The sequence below is a fragment of the Herpailurus yagouaroundi genome, unplaced genomic scaffold (assembly GCF_014898765.1).
Source record: "Herpailurus yagouaroundi ecotype Mexico unplaced genomic scaffold, PumYag 161, whole genome shotgun sequence".
Classification (NCBI taxonomy): Eukaryota; Metazoa; Chordata; class Mammalia; order Carnivora; family Felidae; genus Herpailurus; species Herpailurus yagouaroundi.
The window spans coordinates 9,340,155-9,363,074 of NW_024412402.1; the positions used below are offsets into that span (position 1 = coordinate 9,340,155).

The 22,920-nt window shown below is 41.6% G+C and overlaps 1 protein-coding gene across 6 annotated transcripts in view; it reads right to left on the reverse strand.

Annotated features, from left to right (window-relative positions):
• The window catches only part of SIK3 (SIK family kinase 3), a 247,582-nt gene extending 224,668 nt beyond the window's left edge, over nucleotides 1-22,914 (reverse strand). For 3 of the 6 annotated variants that reach the window (XM_040483122.1, XM_040483123.1, XM_040483121.1), the window contains exon 1: nucleotides 22,765-22,914. The gene's annotated coding sequence lies outside the window, so the exon portion shown is untranslated. The remainder of the gene's footprint in view (nucleotides 1-22,764) is intronic. The other 3 variants (XM_040483120.1, XM_040483119.1, XM_040483118.1) reach the window with 1 other exon arrangement.
• Between the last annotated feature and the right edge of the window lie 6 nt (nucleotides 22,915-22,920).

The window sequence follows — 22,920 nt, forward strand, 5'->3', positions numbered from 1 at the left end:
AGCAGAAGAAGCAGAAGAAGCAGAAGAAGCAGAAGAAGCAGAAGAAGAAGAAGAAGAAGAAGAAGAAGAAGAAGAAGAAGAAGAAACAACAACCCAGAAGGCAGGGCAGGTGTAACACCAGGACAGACTGTAAGCTCATGTGGACAGAGACCATGTCTTCCTTGTGTCCACAACTCCATCCCAAAGCCTGCTACAGTGTCTGGAACACAGGAGCCACTCAAATATTGGTAGATGATTAGAAGAACAAATAGAAGAAAGGAAAGAAGGGAGGAAACAAAGAATAGGCATTCCAGAAAAAAATGTTTTTTTAAATGAAAGATTAAACGTGGCGATTTCATGAAACAGGGAAGAATCACTGGATGGTGAGAAATTAAGTAAAACAGGTGGAATGAACCCAAATCACCCATGGTTTTAAAAGTCAGTCAAGAGAGATATAAAACTGATCCCATATTAAATACTAAAATGAACATATCCAGAAAGCACATTCTGTCGTGCTTCCACTTTTTAAGAACACTAGCAGTACAAATGGCCATTTTCCTTAAGATGATCACTAATCTTGGTGATGTTCTAGGACATAATCTGGAAAATGTGCTAACACTTCTCCAGAGAATTAATACCACTAGCTAATGCAGATGAATGATTTCTCTCCCCAAATATTTTTACTATCTGAAAATGTGCCTGGGTTATCACTAAGGTCAGTTTCTTTGATAGTTGTGCAATCAAAAAGGCCTGAGATGCACCACGATTAAGGCAAAAGACTCGGGGGGGGGGGGGCAAGGGGGGGGGGGGGGTGACCTAGCAGAAAAGCCAGTGACTGATGCTGAAGCATAGCTTCCAGGTGATTATTTCACCAAACTGTCGACCTCCCATATTAACTAACACTCCCCTACAATGGTGGCCGCAAGTAAATCAAAAGTATTCTCCAATATTTTGCAGGATAACGTTAAAGGTTTGAGGGGAATAAAATCTAGTTGAGTCCAAAGTTTATAAGCATTCAAAATCCATCAAGTCAAGAAGACTCTTAGTCTCTCAAACTTCGCAATAGGAGAATTCATAATCACATTATTGTATATGGATTCCCTAGACTTTTCACCCCAAGAAGTTCTAGGTCCTGGCTACCACCAGCTATGGTCTTCAGTGGCAGCTATATCATCTCTGTAGAGAAGGACTTCAGAAACAGCAATGTAATGGGGGAGGAGACACTGGAGAATTTTAAAGCTACGTAATGCACGGCAAGAGCATGACTTCAATTTAAATTATATGCTTGTTCAGAGTGAGTCTGGCCAGTTCTTAGCCTCTCCAATGGTCATTTTTCCTTGGCATTCCTTCTACTCTTTCAGCCTAAATCATCTGTAACAGCCAAGGTGTCTGGTTACATATTAACAGTTACAATGACAGTGATAGAATTCTGGTTATTTAGAATTCCATTGTTCAGTTTTGGAGCCTAGTGCCACCTGGTATGGCAGAAAGAACAAAAGTCTTGGAGTCCTACTGACCTACTTAGAAATCTTAGCTCTACCACAGAAAAGATATGTGACCGTGGACAAGTCGCCTAACTGTACCTCAGTTTCCTCAACTAGGTGTAACAACAGACACTTTGCAAAGTTGTTGAGAAGTCAGCCTGTATGACATGAAGCATGAAGAACACGGAAAGTACTTAGCACATGGAAATTATGACGGGAGGCTGATACCCAGGCCTACGCTCACATTTCCAAATACTATTAACTATACAATAATAACATATATCATGCTGATTTTGTCCTCCATGATTCTCACTCTCTCTAGTCCAGTTGTGGGCTGACTTAAGCTGCCCTCCTGTATTTTCATCTAATCTCTGGAAGAAGGGCCTCTCCCAGTACTCAGTCTTCCTCTCAGGACTGCCTTTGCTGCGTCCCAAAGCGTCCCAGTACTCAGTCTTGAGGCCAAAAACGACTAACATTTACAGCCATCTCCTTGCCATTAGCACACTATCATCCCCTCCCTGACTCTAAGGTCTGGAGGAAATCCTCTGTTTTCATTATCACCTATTTCTGTTTTATGACCTACCCCAAATGCACTCCCTTAACAGATACTGAACAATGTTTTTTTCCCCAGTCTATCCTAGGGAACTCCGAAAGCCTCCAGTTTCTCAAGAACCACCATACTTCGGCTGACCTTCCTAACACACTCCAAGATGGCAGTCAACCCATGATGTTCTGCCAGTGCCTAAACGCCTTTATGTCTCTGTCAGAGGCGGACCCAGCTCCTCTCTGCCCTGGCAAACAGGATCCTGATTTTAGAATGACAGATACATCTCCATCGCTCTCTCTTCCTCTCTCCATCTCTCTCTCTCTCTCTCTCAAGCTTGCCTCATCCAGGTTTATTTCGTATTATTCTCCTGCCACCACTTCCCTACATCCCCACGGGAACATCCCCATTTTGGGTAAAGTGACAAGGTACCAATGGGAGTTCGAAGACCTTGGTTCTTCTACCGCTACCTCTGCCGCTCAAAACTGTTCAGAAGGGATATCTACTTCCTCATGGATAATTTTTTTTTTAAACGTTTATTTATTTTTGAGACAGAGAGAGACAGAACATGAACGGGGGAGGGTCAGAGACAGGGAGACACAGAATCCGAAACAGGCTCCAGGCTCTGAGCTGTCAGCACAGAGCCCGATGCAGGGCTTGAACTCATGGACCGGGAGATCATGACCTGAGCCGAAATCGGCCACCCAACCGACTGAGCCACCCAGGCGCCCCTTCCTCGTGGATAAAATCGTGGCCTTACCTCACAGGATTGCGTTAAGACTCAAATATGACATCTGTAAACACGTTATACAGATCTGAGATATTATTATAACTATAACAAGTTTCTACTATGACTTAAAACATTTACTTTTGAATATAAAACCCTAACATATTTCTTTAAAATCACTAATTTTGGGGGGTTGTTTTGAGGAAAAGAGAGAGAGAGAGAGACAAGGAGCAAATGAATGGGGGAGAGGGGGAGAGGGAGAAGAAAAGGAAGAGGGAGAGGGGGAGGGGAGGGGCAGGGGTAGGGGAGGGAGAGGGAGAGGAAGAATCAATCTCAAGCAGGCTTTACATTTACCATGGAGCCCAATGCAGGGCTCGGTCCCACAATCCTAGGATCACCACCTGAGCTGAAATCAAGAGTTGGATGCTTAACCGATTGAGCCACCCAGGCACCCCTCAAGTATTATTTACATTAGCAAGATTCAAAAAAAAAAAACAGTCATCCACAAGGAGACCAACTTAAAAAAAAAAAAAAAAGATACATTCTTTCACGGGAATACCGTAAAGCATTTCTTTTTAATTAGAAAGCTCCTCATATAGTTACGTGTAACAACACTCAAGATACAATAGTGAAAAAAGACACAGGCTAGTGTGTAGAATTCACTACAATTTGTTTTTTTTTTTTTTTTAATTTTTTTTTTCAACGTTTATTTATTTTTGCGACAGAGAGAGACAGAGCATGAACAGGGGAGGGGCAGAGAGAGAGGGAGACACAGAATTGGAAACAGGCTCCAGGCTCTGAGCCATCAGCCCAGAGCCCGACGCGGGGCTCGAACTCACAGACTGCGAGATCGTGACCTGGCTGAAGTCGGACGCTTAACCGACTGCGCCACCCAGGCGCCCCTACAATTTGTTTTTAAAGAGGGGTACAGTAAATAGAGATACACATTTACTTGTATACACATAAAATATCTCAGGATGCGTAAGACACTGATAACACCAACTGCCTATGGGAAAGGGGTCTGGATGGTTATAGGGTATGTGTGGGCAGGAAACTTTTCTCTGTATTTCACTCTTCTGTAGCTTTTAAATTTTTGAACCTCTAGTGCCCCGGATGGGGTTGGAAAGTCATCTCTTCACACAACTATAAACCTGAGCAATAATATGAACCATTAATGAGGGTGACAGCGCACCTGACAACTCATTTCCGGGGTCAGCCTCAACTTCACAATTACCACCACCTAACAGACTGTTCTCTTCCACAGTCTCATTCCATCAAGTGACTAGAGTTCATTTATTCCTTCTCATCAAACTTCCTGACCTGCTTAAATCTGTGTGCTGTGCATTTCCACACTCAAAATTATTTATAAATTCCAAAAACTTACTGTCTTTAGGGTCCTACTGCAAGCCCCCAGAAGGGACCTCTGGACCGTAACATTTCCTAACCTTCAGGGTTGGTCAGGGATCCATTCCGATGCTAGCTGTTCTGAACCAAAGACTAAATTCTGTCTCTTACTTACTCCAGATCGACCACAGGATCCATGCAAACCATTAATCTGAGTCTCAACGATTAGAAGGCTATGATATAGACCATTCCCCTATTTAGAGAAGAGTAAATCATGTTAATATCTTCCAACGTGGCAGAAAAGCACTCCTTCTAAACCTTGCAAAATAACTCTTCCATGGGGTAAGAGTGACCGACAACATTCTCCCAAACCTAAGTCTTAAATGGTATGGCCTTAAACCTGACTTGAATGGTGCTGGGATGACATAACTGGACCTAAAACACTGCTCAGAACAGCAAAAGCACTACCTCCGTGCTTCTCTCCTATGGCAAGCAGGTTATTTTTGGACCTGGCCTATGAAATAGCACTTTGTTGACTATGAGCTTCACCCTCTGAATATTCCTTTCACATCCAACCTTGGTTTGCACTTTCTGGCACAGAGCTCCAAAACCTCAACGGAATACATAATGAAATGCCGGGTTACTTCAGCGCAAAAAGGTCAAGCCTACAAGAGCTTTCTCACTGGGAAATCTCTTCAATGAAAGCATATAGAAAATTGCTGACTCCTTTTCCCTTCTCCCTTTTCCCAACAGCTATTTGCTTTCTTTGGAGCAAATCTTCAGTCAAACACAAAAGCCAACAACCTAGCAAAGCTCAAACACAGACAGGTGTTTTGCAAGCACAGTAAATCTCAAGAGTACCTAATCAACCTGAGATAACATCTACTAACAAGCTGCTCACTGGTGTGCTGGAACAGTTAACTGCCTAAAAATCTCACAGTTAAGACTGGCATTGAGAAAAGTCAGGAATACAACTAAAAGAAAAGTAAGCCCATTTTCCACCAACAGAAACTTGCAAAAGGAAGAATTGTGTAAGTCAACTAGTCCTGCCACACAAAAACCCTTCATTCCAGGGTTATTTTCAGTGGTGTTTAATTCTAGGGTGGAGACTAAGGGTCCCAAACAAACCTACTTTATTTTTCTGCTTTAATACTTCTAGAATCCATGGTTAGGCTTATTAAGGAAAAGTCTAAGCGTAACAAAACCACTATTTTATTTTTCAAAGAATATGGGTAATCGCCTAAAATACACTTGTAAATTAGCAATTATTTAGAATCAAGAGTTTCGTCAAAGCGCTCTAGAATAATGTTCCAACAGAAAAGTAAGCAAGGATTCTTTTGCAATAGGTACGCTCTGTTCCATTAGCTCCACTCCCCAGACGTTAAACTTCTGTAATACTCAGAAGACCCTCATGTTGGTTCCTGCATAAGGACGACGGGACAGAAAATCCCAAGAGAATATTCTACTTCAGACTGTAAGAATTTCTAATGTTTTACAGAAAAAAGGAGAGTCACCAAAGAAACAGAAAGTGGCTCGTGAGCAGTGTTACCTGAACTTCACCCAAGTCATATGCAATGAATTGATCTAATATTGCATGCCACAGGAAAGACATGCGTCGTGCACGAGGTGAGAAAACCAAGGTCACTGAACTGAATTCTGTACACCACTTGTAAGTAATAATTTTTCCACTATCTGCTTTGCTGTCAGCTGGGTGCCAATGCAATTTCTTGATGCCTTTTCTGCCACCTACCCTCTCCCTGTATATTCTGCATTAAAAGATTGTGAGAAAAATGTTATTTTTTTTTTTTTTAGAGATACCCAAGATTATAAAATGAGTTTTTAAAAAGCACTTAGGATGTCAAGTCAGAGCTAAAGATGTCATATCCTAGAAAAACTCCAATAAGTAACACCCCCAAACCAATTCTACTTTGCAGGCTGCCTCTTGGAAGCGATGGAACATTTAAATCAGTAATTTAAGTGAATGTTTTCTAAGGGCTAGCAACGGAGATTATGGTGCTTCCCAAACTGGTATATTTAAGAATATTTGAGGGGCGCCTGGGTGGCGCAGTCGGTTAAGTGTCCGACTTCAACCAGGTCACGATCTCGCGGTCCGTGAGTTCGAGCCCTGCGTCGGGCTCTGGGCTGATGGCTCAGAGCCTGGAGCCTGTTTCCGATTCTGTGTCTCCCTCTCTCTCTGCCCCTCGCCCGTTCATGCTCTGTCTCTCTCTGTCCCAAAAATGAATAAACGTTGAAAAAAAAAATTAAAAAAAAAAAAAGAATATTTGAGCCTGACCTTCCAAATACGCTTTAAGTCGTATAAAGGTATAATAATTAAAGCTACCCGGTATCAAAGCAAGTAAAGACTTAAAAGAGGCTTAAAGGGGTGCCTGGGTGGCTCAGCTGGTTGGGTATCTGATTCTTGATTTCAGCTCAGATCATGATTCTCACGGTTCATGGGATCGAGCCCTGTGTTGGGGTCCATGCTGACAGTACGGAGCCTGTTTGGTGTTCTCTCTCTCCTTCTCTCTCTGCCCTGCCCCCACACATGCACACTCTCTCTATAAATAAGTAAAGAACTTAAAAATAAGAAATAAAAAAATAAAAGAGCTTAGAAACATAACCAGCATGTGGAGATTTTATAGATAAAGGAAAGACATCAGGAAAGAAATAATTACTCAAGAAACTGTGATGAGACAATAAGCTAGGTATCTGGAGAAAAAGCTTCATTCATTCAGTAAATGGAAGGCCTGGCATGAGGCAGGCACTGTGCTCAACACTGAAAATAAGAACAAGGGAGGAGAAAAAAACTATACAATCATTGCCCTCAAGGAGCTTACAGTCCAGCAAGAGAAGAAAGCTATTTAATAACCACAAAAATAAATGTAAAATCACAACTCCAGCAAATTCCCTGATCCCTTCTCATTGGGTTCACACCAAAATACATTCCATGTTAAGCAAAGATCTAAATTTAAAAATAAAGCCATCCTGAGAACAAACTGAGGGTTGATGGGGGGTGGGAGGGAGAGGAGGGTGGGCGATGGGTATTGAGGAGGGCACCTTTTGGGATGAGCACTGGGTGTTGTATGGAAACCAATTTGACAATACATTTCATATATTGAAAAAAAAATTAAAATTTAAATTTAAAAAATAAATAAATAAAATAAAGCCATCAAAGTACTTGATGAAAAAATGGATAAAAAAATTTTTTTCATTAGAATGAGAACAGAAACTGTATGAGAAGCCATAAAGCAAAAAAACAGGAAAACCTGACTACACACATAAATCCAAACGACAAACCCAAAAACATAATCTGTAAAATTTTAAGAGATAACTAATTTCCCTAATATTCAAAAAGCTATTGCACAATACTGAGGAAAGGCCATAAAGCCCAATAGAAAAGTAGGCAAAAGGGGCAACTAGGTGGCTCAGTCAGTGAAGCATCCAACTTCAGTTCAGGTCATGATCTCACAGATTGTGAGTTTGAGGGATCATGAGTTCAAGCCCCACCTCAGGCTTAAGCCTCGGGCTACTTCAGATTCTCAGTCTCCCTCTCTCTCTCAAAAATAAATAAACATTTAAAAAAGAAAAGAAAAGTAGACAAAGGACACAATTCCAATAAGAAAATACAAATGGCCAAGCAGCAAATTAAATAATTTGCTAATAAATAAGTATAAACTAAAATAATCTTTATTTACCTGTCAGATTGGCTCTCTAAAAAGGTGGCTGGTTGCCAGTGTTAAAGAGAACAGAGAGAGCACTGTGGTACACTCTTGAGTGCAGTGAATTAGCTTGGCCTTTCTTGGAGGGCAGTTTGGCAACGTTTAAAACCTGAAGCATTCATACTTCGAAGCAGGCATCCCTCTTCTAGTGAATTACTGTATTAAATTACTGCGAGAATGAAGAACCTAGTTTCAAAAGGAGATCCTAGCACCGTATGTATCAGAATGGAAAAGAAAACATAACTTTTGGGACCTCTACTCTAAGCTGGACCCGATAAAAATGCATTTAACATTTTTATTTTTAAAAATTAAGTCTGAGTCTTTTGAGTATTAAATAATGCAAAGCAATAAATGAAATAGAAACACTAGCATAAGTGTGCAAATATACATGTGCAGAGAGGCTAACAGTTATAATTTGTAATAAAAAATAATAAAAGCTGGGAACAACATTAAATCTATCAATAGGGTATAACAAATAAATTGTAGTGTATCCATAAAATGGAATACTCGGCAGCCATTAAAAAGACTGAAACTAGATCAAAATGTACTAACATGGGAGAATATCAGAGATATATTATTCAAATTAAAAAATAAGTAACAAACTGGATGTGTGGTATGATCCCTTTTTAATAAAAAAAAAAACATAAAATGTTAACACGTGAATAGGAAAATCTGGTTATAAAATGTTAACAATGGGGCTCCTGGGTGGCCCAGTCAGTTGAGCATCTGACTCTTGATTCCAGCTCAGGTCATGATCCCAGGGTCTTGGGATCGAGCTCCACATCAGGCTCCACGCTAGGTAGGCATGGAGCCTGTTTAAGATTCTCTCTTTCCCCCTCTGTCCCTCTGCCCCTCTCCACTGCTTGCTCGCTCGCTCTCTCTCTCTCTCTCTCTCTCTCTCTATTTTCTCTGAAGAAAGGGAACTACTACTTCCTATGTCATATACTTGTAAAGTTTGCTTATTTCATAAGACACATGTATCAGATAGATACACGGATGTTTTTAAACAGTCTTTGAGGCTACAAAATGTCCTGGAAAAGGGAGAACTATTTGAAAGTAAGAGAAAGGAAGAGAATGAGAAAAAATAGAAGAAAATATTCACAACAGAGCATATAATTTCAGAGTTAGAATAACCTTACAAATTAAGAAACGAGTGTATCAGGGGCGCCTGGGTGGCTCAGTCAGTTCAGTGTCCGATTTCAGCTCAGGCCATGATCTCATGGTTCATGAGTTCGAGCCACGTGTCAGGCTCTGTGCTGACAGCTCAGAGCTTGGACCCTGCTTTGGATTCCATGTCTCCATCTCTCTCTGCCCCTCCCCTATGCTCACTCTCTCTCTGTCTCTCAAAAATAAATAAAAACATTTTAAAAAATTAAAAAAGAAAGAAACAAGCGCATCAAAATTAAAAACTTTTGTGCTACTAACAAAACCATCAAGGAAGTGAAAAGACAACCCAAAAAACGGGAGAAAATATTTGTAAATCATCTGATGAAGAACTTGTATCCGGAATACGTAAAGAATTCTTACAACTCAACAACAAAAAGACAAATAACCCAACAAAAATACAGGCAAAAGTCTAAATAGACACTTCTCCAAAGATCTACAAATCGGCAATCAGTGCATGAAAAGATGCTCAACACCAACAGTCATTAGGAAAATGCAAATCAAAACCACAATGAAATACCACTTCATATCCACTAGGATGGCCGGATTAAAAGTTCTGGTGAGGATGCAGAAAAACTGCAACCCTCACTGATTGCTGGTGGGAATGTAAAATGGGAACAGCCATTTTGGAAAACAGTTTGGCAATTCCTCAAAAAGTTGCAGATGGAGCTACATGATCGGGCAATTTCACTCTTGAGTATATACACCCCAGAGAAATAAAAACATTTGTCCACACGAAAACTTGTATGTGAGTGTTCATAACAGCGTTGCTCACAACAGGCAAAGAGTAGAAACAATGCAAATGCCCATCAGTTCACGAACGGATAAACCAAGAGCAGTCTAGCCATGCAGAAAAATATTATTTGGCCATAAAAAGTAATGAAATTCTGAATTCTGACATTCATCTCTGCTAGCACATATATGAACCTTGAAGACACTATGCTAAGTGAAAGAAGCCAGACACAAAAGGCCGTATTTTGTATGATTCTATTTCTATGAAATGTCCAGAAGAGACAAATCTAGAAAACTGATTAGTGGTTGCTTAGGGCTGAGGAAACGGGTAATGACTGCTAACTGGTATATGCCATTTTTTTTAAGGGGAATGAAAACGTTCTAAAATTGTGCTGATGGCTGCACAACTCTGTGAGTATACTAAAAACACTGAATTGAGTGAATTGTATAGCATGTGAATTATATCTCAGTAAAGCTCTTAAAATATATATATACAAAACAAAACAAAACAAAACAAAACTGGAAGCTCCATGAGGTTAAGTGATTTGGCCAAAGAAAATTGCTAGCTATTAAAAATTAAATCTGCCAACATGTGCCTGGACTTCCACACTAATGCTCAATTCATTGCTAAAGACTGCCTCAGGCAATTTTGATGGGCCAATAAGGTTCCCCAAAGAGCTGAAAAAGCAGAAAACACAAGTACTAGCATAAGAAAAGGAAGAGAAATTTAGGTAACACAACTGAAATATGGTCTTAAAATTTAATGTAACTCCAAGATGGAGTCCTGACCTAAAAAAAAAAACATCTAGCCCCCCCCCCCCGGCCCGTGATGTAAGACGTTGTGACTCAGTATAACAGTACCCCTTTTACTAAGAGCTCAATTAGATCAGGGCACTGGATGCAGCTGCTGACTGAAAAGGAAGAAGAAAAATGAGATCAGAAGAGGCAGCAGGCTGAAATCACTGGCCACCCTTCTGCATGTGTCCAAGGGGCCAACGAGCGACACGCTTCAAACTAGTTACTTTATTCTCAAGGGATGTAAAACCCTTTAAGGAGATCCGAAAGAACCACGCTCAAATTCGATTATGTACCAGAACTACTCTATACAGATAAAATATTTAGGTCTAATATATGAACGTGGTGTCTCTGCAGCTGACTTACACACAGAGATCATTGCTGGAATACAACTGTCCCATTTGACTAGAATAACAATATCACTGTTGATGTAGAAATGGAAAGTAAGCCAAGAACATGCAATCACTAAAAACATTATTTTGAGGATTTGGAAAAATGAGCTACTAAAAAAAACTCATCTATTGTCCGAACGCTGCTTTATGCAACATTCTAATGAACATTTTGACAGAAGGAAGGACAACAGGAGGCAGGAAGCAGGAAGAAAGAAGAAATCCTGCAGGTGCCCATCTAATCCAAATAAGAAACACACATCTCTGCTCCTGCCTTTCACAATAAAAACAATTCTGTTTCTTGTGGCATATGAACCAAGATTTCTTTTGCCAGGAACAGAAAACAACTTACTACATGAAAATGTCAACTTGTTCCAGGGAACACTACACTGGCAGTGAACACAGATAAACCTTTTAAACTAGGGAGTCCAGGGGCGCCTGGGTGGCGCAGTCGGTTAAGCGTCCGACTTCAGCCAGGTCACGATCTCGCGGTCCGTGAGTTCGAGCCCCGCGTCGGGCTCTGGGCTGATGGCTCAGAGCCTGGAGCCTGTTTCCGATTCTGTGTCTCCCTCTCTCTCTGCCCCTTCCCTGTTCATGCTCTGTCTCTCTCTGTCCCAAAAATAAGTAAACGTTGAAAAAAAAAATAAAATAAAATAAACTAGGGAGTCTGGCTGTTTCCTCACCAAAATTTTAACATCGCTGGCCCATGATCAAATTCAATTCAGTTCACGCAAACTCTAACAGAAGTGGACAAAAATACCACCCTGAAGTATACGCTTTGAATAAAAGATTCTATAAAATGTCTTGTCCCCAAATTGCTAACAACCTCCCCTTATTTATAATTTTATGTTAGTGCAGAAGCTCTCTTAACCCACCTCCACTCAACCAACCTGCCCCAATAACCAATGCTTCCCCTTCACTCTGGGAAGCCACTGGTACCCCAGCATGCAAACTGGCCCCAATGAATAGCCACTCTACCTCTCCATCTTTCTGCTTCCACCCATGGAGATGCATGCTTACTAAGAGTTGTGTCTTCCCCCAAACCTATTTATACCAGGTGCTCTTGTTACTAGTCATGTGAAATCAGGGAGGAAAGAAAGGCATGTTTCTATGAAAACTAAGTTGAATGCTTAAAGAGACTTGGTAAAGTCAAATTAGATGTAGATGAAACAGATGTAAAAGACTGGCGGGGGGAGGGAATCATAAAACTCGAGAGGGATCCTGTGCTCATACTGCTTCACAAATGCCTTTAAATTCATGCTCTGCTTTAAAAAAGCAAAACAAACTGGAAATCAAAGATGATAAACTCTGGGTATGTTTAATGCAAACAAGATGAAGGAACTCCAATCAAGACATCAATACACCAAGAAAGGCCTTGGCCCTACATCAAAAGATTAGCTAGTGAATGTGTTTCTTAAATTGCGAAGAGAAAGAGAAGGAGAGGAAACCTATAGAGTAAAACAAACAAATTAAAAACAAAAACAAAAACTTAAGGGACATCAATTACAATGTATGGACCTCATGGAGACCCTGATTCAAACAAATAACTAGTTAAAAAAAAAGAAAAAAAATATGTATATGTGACAACCAGGGAAATCTTAACACTAACTTGATATTTAATGACACTAAGGAATTACTGTTGTTTTAGGTAGGATAGTGGTCTTGAGGTTATTTTTTTTGAAAAAGAATCCTCATTTACAGATACATGCCAATATTTACAGATAAAATTATAGGATTCTATAATTTGTTTCAAAATAAACTAGAAAGAATTGGGAAGGGGTACAGATGAAAGATTGGCCATGATGTGGTAACAGCATAAGCTGGGTGATGAGTCCACGGGGGTTCATTATACTAGTCTCTCGACTTTTGTTTATGTTTGAAATTTTCCAGAATAAACACTTTTAAAAAGATTAGTGAATGTCTATATATATCTTAAATTAAAATACTCAAATTACAGAGGCCCCTGGGTGGCTCAGTCAGTTAAGCGTCGGACTCTTGATTTCGGCTCAGGTCACGATCTCACAGTTTGTGGGACTGGGCCCCACGGTGGGCTCCACACCAGTGCAGAGCCTGCTTGGAATTCTGTCTCTCCCTCTCTCTGTCCCTCCCCCACTTGCACTCTCTCTCTCATAATAAGTAAATAAACGTTAAAAACAAGATAAAGAAAGAAGGCCTCCTCATACATGCTGGGGAGGCTAAGCCTGGCACAACCTTTCGAGAAAGCAATGTGGCAACACAGGTATCAAGCGTCTTGAAAACATGTGTACCCTCTGACTCAGACATTTCACTTCCAACAATGTATCCTGAGCAAAAAATGTGAAATGCATCAGACTCGTGGGCAAAAATGGGCATCACAGCAAATTTGGTAGCGAAAAACTGGGAAGGACCTTCAATTATGAAAAAAATTTCAAAAAATGACAGTAGTCTGATAATGGAGAAGTATACACGCATTAAAATTGATGTTTACAGTTTCTAATGATGAGAAAAGGAATAAAATAGTACAGCAATATGATCCCAATTACATATCTTAAAATATTAATGACTACTGCCTCTAGGTGACAGGATTAGGGTGATCTTTTTCCCTTTGCTTCTTTATAATTTCCTGAGTTTTCCCCCCAAATGTCTTCCATGGATACAATTACTTTTATAATCGGGGGGGGGGAGGGGGGGGAACAGGGCCAAGTGATAGAAGAAAGCCCAGTAATAATAATAAGCAATTGGGCTGCAGTAAGAGAATCTATGCTTAACACCTCTTCCTCCCCTATCAGGTTTGGGCTGTAAGCATTGAATTGCTCCTTTAACTTCACCTACAGTCTACCCTGACCGGAATAGAATTTATCCTCTTGTCTTCCAGTACCGGGAGCTGCTACTTTTTGCATACAGGTGACACAACAAATACTAGTTGAATTAGTCCATGAAAGGAAAGCGCCGTTAAAAGTAACCCATTCAAGTTAAAAGCCAGTGACAGAAAAGTTTTGTTTTGTTTTTCAATCAGATCACTTAGGATAAAAAAAAAAAAAAAAAAAAAAAGAACAACAAATACTTGAAAGTTATGTCAGAAAGTGCTAACAGCCCAAGACAGTGTGGTGAGTCTGCTCTGAGGCAGAAGAGAGAAAACATGGCCCTGGCTGACTATACTGCACTGAATGTACCACCATGGAGCCTTCTCAAGGAAATAACCCATTGGGAGCCTGCATATAAAAGAACGTTCCCTTTAAAGGAAAGGACTGGAACTTAAATTGCAGGATTGATTTTAGATATACTAATAATGAAAGTTTGAGATATGCCAAAAATAATTACTTGCCCAGAAAGCTTGTGAAATCTCCTCACTCAGATATTTGTGAAGAAAAAAAACAACAACAAAATAGACAATTACTTTCCTTTAACATCTTAACTGGAGATGGAAAATGTCAGTAGTAAAATTCTAAGATGTACTCTAAAAAGTGTTATGAGTATAAAACAAACTCAGCTTCCATTTTTTTAATCCTGATACCCATTCACTACATGAGTATTTACGGGCATTGCAGCAGACACTGAGAATATAGCAACAAACAGATTAAAATCCCTTCCCTCGTGAGCTTACATGATCACACTGTGCCTCCTAACATGCATTAAAAGTTAGATATTTTCTTTTTTTTTTTAAAGTAAATTTATTTTTAGAAATTTCGAGCATGTCACAAACAGCATCCAGCATTTGGACTGATACAGAGAAGTGCTTAATGAAGATTTCTGAAACAAGACTAAAAAACTGTGTGGCTGAGTACTGGGGTGGCAGGCAGACTTAACTTCATCATATATAAATTTGTACTTTTCGAATTTTGTGCCATGTATCATCCATTCCTGGTTTTTGACAATTAATTTTTCAAAAGTTCGCAGGATGGATGCATAGAAGGAAAAATTTGTTCCCCAAAAAATTCAGTCTCAACAAATGTGATTAGCTGGGGCACCTGGGTGGCTCAGTAAGTTAAGCATCCAACTCTTAATTTCGGCCCAGGTCATGATCTCGAGGTCCATGAGTTTGAACCCTGCATGGGATTTTCTCTCTCTCTCTCTCTCTCTCTCTCTCTCTCTCTCTCTCTCTCTCTCTGCCCCTCCCCAGCTCAGTCCAGCTCTCTCTCAAAGTAAAGAAACTAAAAAAAAAAAAAAAAAAAAAAGAAATGTGATTAGCTAACCTCAATTTTCACATCCAATTCTTCTGTAGGGAGCAATAAGTTAGGCACACTGCTGGCAAATAAAGCTGAAATACTAGAGCTGAAACTAAGCAGAAATTTGAAAATTTCTCAGAACTTTCTAATCAGAACCTAAATATAGTTTAAGATAAGAACCAAAAGTATCCAAGTGAGTGAGCACAGCCCACACGGACAAGCTTAAACAGGCAATGGGTATATTTCTCACTCCTTTTCAGTTTCTAGGAAATGAAGCTGAGTATTCATAATCTGATTCCTACCTTTCTGACAAACCAAATTCTCACATGAAATATGTAGCAGCCAGAAACTTCTTGTCTTCAATGGATCACACACCTCATAAACAGAAGTATATTCCTAAACGTAATTTCACCATAGCTCATCCAACAGTTTGGTAGTAGCTGAAGGAATTTTATTCTGAACATATCCAAAACAAGCCCTTTCAAGCTAATTCATCCAAGACTGCTGAGGCTTCTCAAAGACATTGCCTGGGTCAGTTATTTAACAATTATTTATTACATTAGGACAAAAGTGCATGAGGATGTATATCATTTTCATTCTCTGGATGTTATCGGTCTGAGACAGGATAACTGTTCTATGCCAAAAGGGACCAAGGTACTCACTATTAGAGGGGTCAGGGACTCATTTGATGCTTGAGGTGATTCACCTAGGGAACAGGCATAGCTTGTGGACCAGAGAGTAGAACCACGTAAGAGGAGCCCTAGATAACTGGTTCTCTTGGCCCTCACCTGTGTCATCAAGGGTATGTATCTTGGTGACCAGTTCTCTTACTGAGTTAAAAGATGGCACCATGCCCTAGAAATTGGTAGTGATCTGGTAAGGAAGGAGTCCATCTCAGAAAGGTACTTTCAAAAACAGACCAGACCAGACCAGCCCAGACCAACAGAGCAGAAGTATAATTACTCATATTCCCTCGGAGTAAGCTAGATATAGTGGTGAAAGAAAACTATATAAGGCAGACTGTGTTTATGGTCATTGCCTTTTCTGTGTTCACTGCTTTCCTTTTTTACTTCCTTAGTATTTGGAAAGGGTTTTGGGGGGGGGGTTTATTTTGGTTTGGTTTTTCTGAAAGGCTTTTTTGATGCCTCAGTCAAGTCAAGGGGGCACCAAGTGGTATCTCAGTAGGATTCAAAGGCAAAGCAATGGTCCCATGGAGGACTACTGGTGCATGGCAGAAGTCACAGAGTGAAATAATGCCAAAGGACAGGTGAAATACAGTGTTGGTATACTTACCCTTCCTCCCTACTTGGAAATTTTTCCTCTTATCATGGTATCTCATTTTGGAGTTTTTTGTACTAGAAATGATAAATGTCTTAGACTTTAGTCAGTAGGTACATCTTATTCCCTTAATAAAAGATCAAGAGGGCAAAGACAATGTTTTCTATGATTGGGTGAATCAGAGTAGAGTTAACTAGGAATAGGGATGCCTGGATTCTAATTCCAACTCCACCATTAACTAGCTGTCAGATTCTGGGCAAATGGTGCGGTGGGGGGATAGAAGATACCACAGAAAGACAAGATTCTAATAGATAATTGGTCTGAACTAGTTAATAGTCCCTAAAAGCCTAAGATTCTAAATTTCATGCTGTCCACCTTTCTAGACTCTGGAAAAGAAAGAGTTGAAACATGTCTAAGATTTTGTATGTGTGCCACCCCCCCCAAATCAGCAAGTATTATTGGCTGATCATGTTTACTTTATATACAAAATGTATGTCATTCTCTTATAGGTGTGAAAGAATGTAAGCTGTTAAAACTGAACGCTGCCCCCATCTGAAGAAATGCATTAGAAAAAGCATTTTTACCCTTAACCATAAAATAACCAGCATGGATTTTTAAAATCATTAATCAGATGATACCAGAGCTCTACTCTGATATCCTCTGATGCCAATTCCATTTCATATCCAATTCCATAAAACAGCCACCCTCCTCCTTGTTCACTAGGCTCTAGTCACCACGACCTTGGGTCTAATCTTTGGATAAACCAAGTTCATTTCCATCCTAAGACTGTTGCCCTTGCCATTCCTTCTGCACTGAAAATTCTGTCTCCTAAACCTTCCTAGGCTGGCTTTTTCTCATCATTCAGGTATCAGCTCAAATATCATCACCTTGGAAAGGCCTTCCTTGAGAACTCCACCTGAGGCAGCACAATTTTCCTCACTGTATTCATCACTGTATGAAGTTGTGTGTTTCCATCTTTCTTGTCTGTTTCCTTGCATTAGAAAGTAAGCTTCAAGAAGGCAAGGGGCTTTTTCTCTTTCTTGTTATTGGTGTACTCAAGAGCCTAGGATAGAACCTGACCCCACATTCGGATTCAGCAATTATGTGTCAAGTGAATGGATGGATAAGGCAAAGGCTCCATCCCTGTGCAAAGATGTTTTTGACGTTTTTTAGAATTATAGAGGTTCTGGTGAGCAGAGAGCATTTCTTTTTCTCTTCAAAGCATCCATTTTGTTCTCTCTTATGCCGTGAACTAGAAAACATTCGCCAGATTGATGCTTGGAAAATGAAAACAGCACTTCTGGCACAGAAATAACTAGTCTGGGCACCTCTGGCTTGAGCCAGATCTATGACTTTCTAGGGAGCTGGCACCAAAGTCAGAATGTTAAAATAAACAGCTTTGATGTTGAAAGTGGAACACTGGTATTTTGACTCTGGAGAAACCAGTCCAAATCAATCTTAGCTCTTCACAAAATTTCAGCAAAGTCAGTAACCCCATCACAACTGCATCAAAATGAAGTCAGTCATCTTTCAATAGTCATTTTTAGATTATCTAAAGATGGAACTATCCTCCTCAAAGGTATCTAATGCAACCTTGCTTTCATTTCCTTTTTGATACAATTCTCTTTTCTATTTACCAATGAGTCTTGCTTTCGGCCATCTAATGAGTGTAAGCATCATCTACTCTGCTTCATTACACTCCTCCTTAGAAGTGAAAATAATACCACTTCCCACTCTGAGTTGCTCTTTTCGTGGAAATGAGTTTGCACTAAACCACACAGCACACAGATGTGTCACGGCTGCTCAGCATTTGGAATGGGGTCATGGGGCAAAATGTTTTCTCTGTGTAATATCTAAAGTGAAGAATCCTGACCTTGGTCTTCTAAGTAGCACCCTCTGTACCCAAATGCGAATGCATCCTTCAGCTTGCAGGACCACTTCTTCATATCCTCCACCAAATTTAAGTGAATCTCTGAGAGGAAAGTATACTCAAAGAAACTCTGTTCCATCACCAATGTAACTAGGAGTCGTTACACAAACACACTGAAAATCCAGGCCGGCCCAAAGCAAAAGCCAGTGTCAGTTTTCGGCAGACAAGTCTCACAATTGCTTTAAAAGAAAAAAAGTTTAGGGGCGCCTGGCTGGCTCAAGTCAGCGGAGTGTGCGACTCTTGATCTCGGGGTTGTGAGTTCAAGCCCCACAGTGGGCATAGAGATTAGTTTAAAAAAATGGAAACTAATGGAAAATCGTATTTTAAAATGTCAATCTCATGAAATTAGCCCACAGTACACAGGAGCTCAACCCCAGCATCACAAAGTGGCATCTGAAATAACAGCAACCCGTTTTGCCCTGAAAGCGTATCATGAAGGTGGCATCTACCTGCACGAACGGCATGTGCATTCATGAACTGTTCCAAATGGGTAAAAGGCAGAAGAAGAGGGGCTATGCCCCACGCATCTGTTACCACAGCTGCCAATGATAGTTCCCGTATCCCTACTGCGTGCCAGGCATATTCCAACAGCATCCCATATATTATCTTATTTAATCTCCACATCCCATATATTATCTAATTTAACCCCAACCTGTGAGGCACGTACTACCATCATCTCATTTTTACAGGTGAGCAAATCCAAGCACAGAGAGGTTAAACAATTTACCCAAGATCATGCTAAGGAGAAGAGGATCCAAGCCCAGGCAGCCTTATCCAAAGCCCAACCTCTTATCTACAAACCAGTAACAAGCAAGTGATACACATTTGCTGAAAGGACATTTTATAAGTATTTGACCAATGACTTTTATAGTCACGTGTACATTTTTAAAACACAACACAGATCTACTCTTTGTCCCCACTCATCCAACGAGTGAAGGTATAATCAGGCACCGGGAACAGCCTATAAGCAAATTGGAAGCAGAGAATCTTTTTTTAATGTCTTTAATACTTTACGGTGTCCTACCAAAAGAAGAGAGCCAGAGAATCTCAGACCAAGCCTTCAACAAAAGAAAAAAAAAATTTTCTTTCTCCAAAAGAAAACAAAAAAGAAGATAGGACAAAGACAGCCAGGGTGAGCTGCTGACCAAAGTATGTCACAGATGAACGTTCTCTCCTGGTAACTACACCGCAGTGATGCCCCAAGCACCGCAGTGCTAACAGTAACTCGGTCTGAGCTCACCACTGCTGGGCTGCATAAGTCACCCACAACATAACAGGAAAACATCTCCTTTTCTCTACTGATATTATTCAGCCCGGGGTCCTACTCCAGGAGGTTTGAGAGTTAAGAGAACCTGGGAAAGAGCCAGCTTTACCACTTATTGTTGCGCGGAGGGCAGCTTAGTCAATAAATGAAGTTTACTTTTTAGCCTCTTAGTCCTTGGAATGGGCAGTGTGTGGAAGAAAACATAGATCATAAATACTTCCCTTAAGTTCAGAAAGCATGTATGACCTACCCTCCTTCAACCAACACAGATACCTTCTGAATTACCAGAGTCTAATTGTTCAAGATGGTTTTATGTAAAACCCAGACCATCCAGTGGCCTACAGGGGGAAAAGGAGAAAGAATTAAAAAAAAAAAAAATCATGCACCTCTAAAAGATGAAAGAAGAAAATTATAGATTCTAGAAAGACATGAAAAAAAAAATAGCTCTCTTGGGCCCCAAGTGACCTTACTGCAGGAGTAAGATAAACGCTGCAGTGCACGGGGAGAGAAAAATCTGTTTCTCTGAGTTACTGAAACAGCAGCTCCTGCATTTACCAGTACCTAGGCACCTTCCTCGCCATTATATAACCAAATCATGGCCTTACTAGGCCATCGCACTGTATGTCAACAGCTGTTAGGCACATCTAAGCTGTCAGCATTTAAGAATCCCTTCCAAAGTGGATTCAGATAACCATGGAGCAGGCCAAAATATGCTCATCGCTCACCCAGAGCACATGACAACTCCTTGTGAATTAAGCTTCACTCACTTCGTCAGAGTAATTTAAGCAGCAAAAGATAGGGTGCTTGTAACTGTAACTAGGAAATTGCACACTGCTACAGAAACACAAATGAGTGCTGGTGTGGTCCCCTCACACATGCAACTCATTGTCCAAGCCAATTCAGCCTCATTCAGGATTTCGAATATTTCCATACATACGAATTACATAACTGCATACCACAAATGATCAAAGATGAAAACCAACATAAACAGTGACACCCATTTATAAACAAGCTAATGTTTAAGATGCTGCAGTCCTAAAGGATACCAAGGCCTCAGAGAAAAACCAAGAAACACACACACACAGGAAAATTAGAAAGCGAGCAGATCAGCCATAATTAGCCACTGGCTTTGCTGACTACTGAAGACAGAAACGTCTCTTTTATACATAAAGCCAAGAATCAACTGTTTGCAATTACGTTTACAAAAACATACAACCCTGTCTGTCGCAGGCTATTTTATCAATATTTTGGTGTATCCAAGGGCTGGAGGACACAAAATTCTTTAAATCACAGATACCATAAACCAGGCAACCAATTAAATTCATGGAGTCCATCCCCTATAGGTCAGAGCAAAATAATCACAGGACCTCAATGTGATTACTGAGAAGAGAGGGGAAAGGGAGAAAAATAAAATCAAAAAAGGAAATCCTGAAACAAGGAACAAAGCTCTGGAACGACTAGGGCTGTTTATAAACACAACTTTGGCTTAGCCAACAGTCAACAGAACTGTAAGCACCTGGCGGGGAGAGGGGGCTGGACAGAGATGCACCCAAGCTTGGCTGAGTCTAGTCCCCCTCAGGGTCTGACAGGGACATCAGAGAACCCTGGACTTTGGTACCTCATTCAGCCCAGACCTGCAGACTTGAGGCCCTCTGATAAAAACTGACAAAAAAGCTGAAGGGGGCCCCCCAGAGGAAGTGAAACTGACCAATCAATTTTCCACAGCCACCTACCCTGCCACCCTGGTTTAAAAAAAAAAAAAAAGGCCCCCTGCAGGCTTTGACAGAAAGGAGGGAAAAAGGAACTTCAGGGTGTAAGTGAGCAGGAGAGAAGGCCTAGATGAGCTACTGGCTTCTAAAAACAAGCAATTGCCATAAAAGCAACAACCACGTAGGTGACGATAAGCAGGGGCTAGGCTGAGAAGGTGAGGAATTGATGTGGCTTTGGTAGGAAGCAGCAGCAGCTGTAAGGGTTCTTCATTAGCCCGGGTTGAGGGGAAACACAAAGTGCACTTTTAAATATAATGAATGACTACACTGAAAGTATTCATTCAAGTGAGAGGTTGAGCAAAGAAAGAAATCTGGAGTACAAATAGGCTTTGTGGGTCCTATCAAAACCCAAAGATTTCTCCTGATGACTTCGATTCCAGTATTTCCAATGAAGAAAGCTACAGGAAAGAAAGTGCTACCCGTTTCCTCAAAAAAAAAAAAAAAAAAAAAAAAATCTTCTATGTAAAACTGTGTATGTATACTTGTATGGCTTCCTAATTGACCTTGGCCAATTTCATTACTACAGCTCCACAAATCCCTTGAGAACCAAAGGGCCCAGTGGAATCCTCCAGGGTCTGGGTTTCTTACACACCTCCTCAGTCGCCCACCAGGCTTTCCCCCCCACCACTGAGAGCCCACCCTGGGCTCTATAAAGCCCATGATTCCAGACCCTCCAGCAACTAAAAATAACCAGCAACCCAGTTCTCCCAAATTGTTTAACCCCTGATTACCTAGTGCCAACCATGAACCTGGGGCGCCCTGGGCCTCTGTTCCCTGAGCCCCTTCCTGCGGAAAAGCAAAGTAATTTTTTTTGCTCCTTATTTCCCCATTTTCTTCATCGCCTCCTCGGATAATGTGGTCTGTCCTCGGGCTCCCATTGCTACCAACCCATCAGTCTCAGACGATCAAACGCCGATTGGCATCTGTCATAAGGTCTCAGGTCCCTCGTATCTCCCAGCACCCTGCACCCACCACACACCCCTAGTCCATGTCCTTGTTCCCCTCCTAACTCCCCCGGCTGCCAGTTTACCCTCGTCTTCCCCCCCATCCTCCTGTCCACATTTCCTATCCCCCCCCCCCGCCCTCATTCCCTTAGGATTTCCTAATTGCTGCTTCCAGAGTCGTCTCAGCTCACAGTCTCTGGCTCCGTGAGAGTTCCAAACCTCTTCCTTCCAATCGCCCCTTCCACTACCCTCCGCAAAGCCCTGGGCACCCCCTCCCCATCCCCGGCTTCTCGGTCCCCAAGGTCTCCGCGCTCAAGTCTCCCCCCGCCCCACGACCCCCTCGGCCGCGGAGTTTCCTCTGTCGGCTCGCCCCCTCCTCACTCCCCTCCGCGTCCGTCTCCCCGATCCCCAACGCTCCCCACCACCACCCCGAGCCCCGCTCGCCGCGCCGACCCCTGAGCCTCCCTGTCGCGGGGTCGCTCCTGCCCCCGCCACTCTCGGACCCACGGTCCCGGGCCGCGCAGCCCCGCAGCCGCCCGCTCCCGCCGCGCCACTACCTTGGCCTTGGTGACGAGGTGCGTGGCCCGCTTGACCACAGCGAAGTTGCCCTTGCCGATGGTGCGGTCGATCTCGTAGTAGCCGATGCGGGCAGGCACCGGCCCGCGGGAGGCCGGGGCTGGGGGACGCGGCGGGCCAGCCGCCGGGGGCACGGC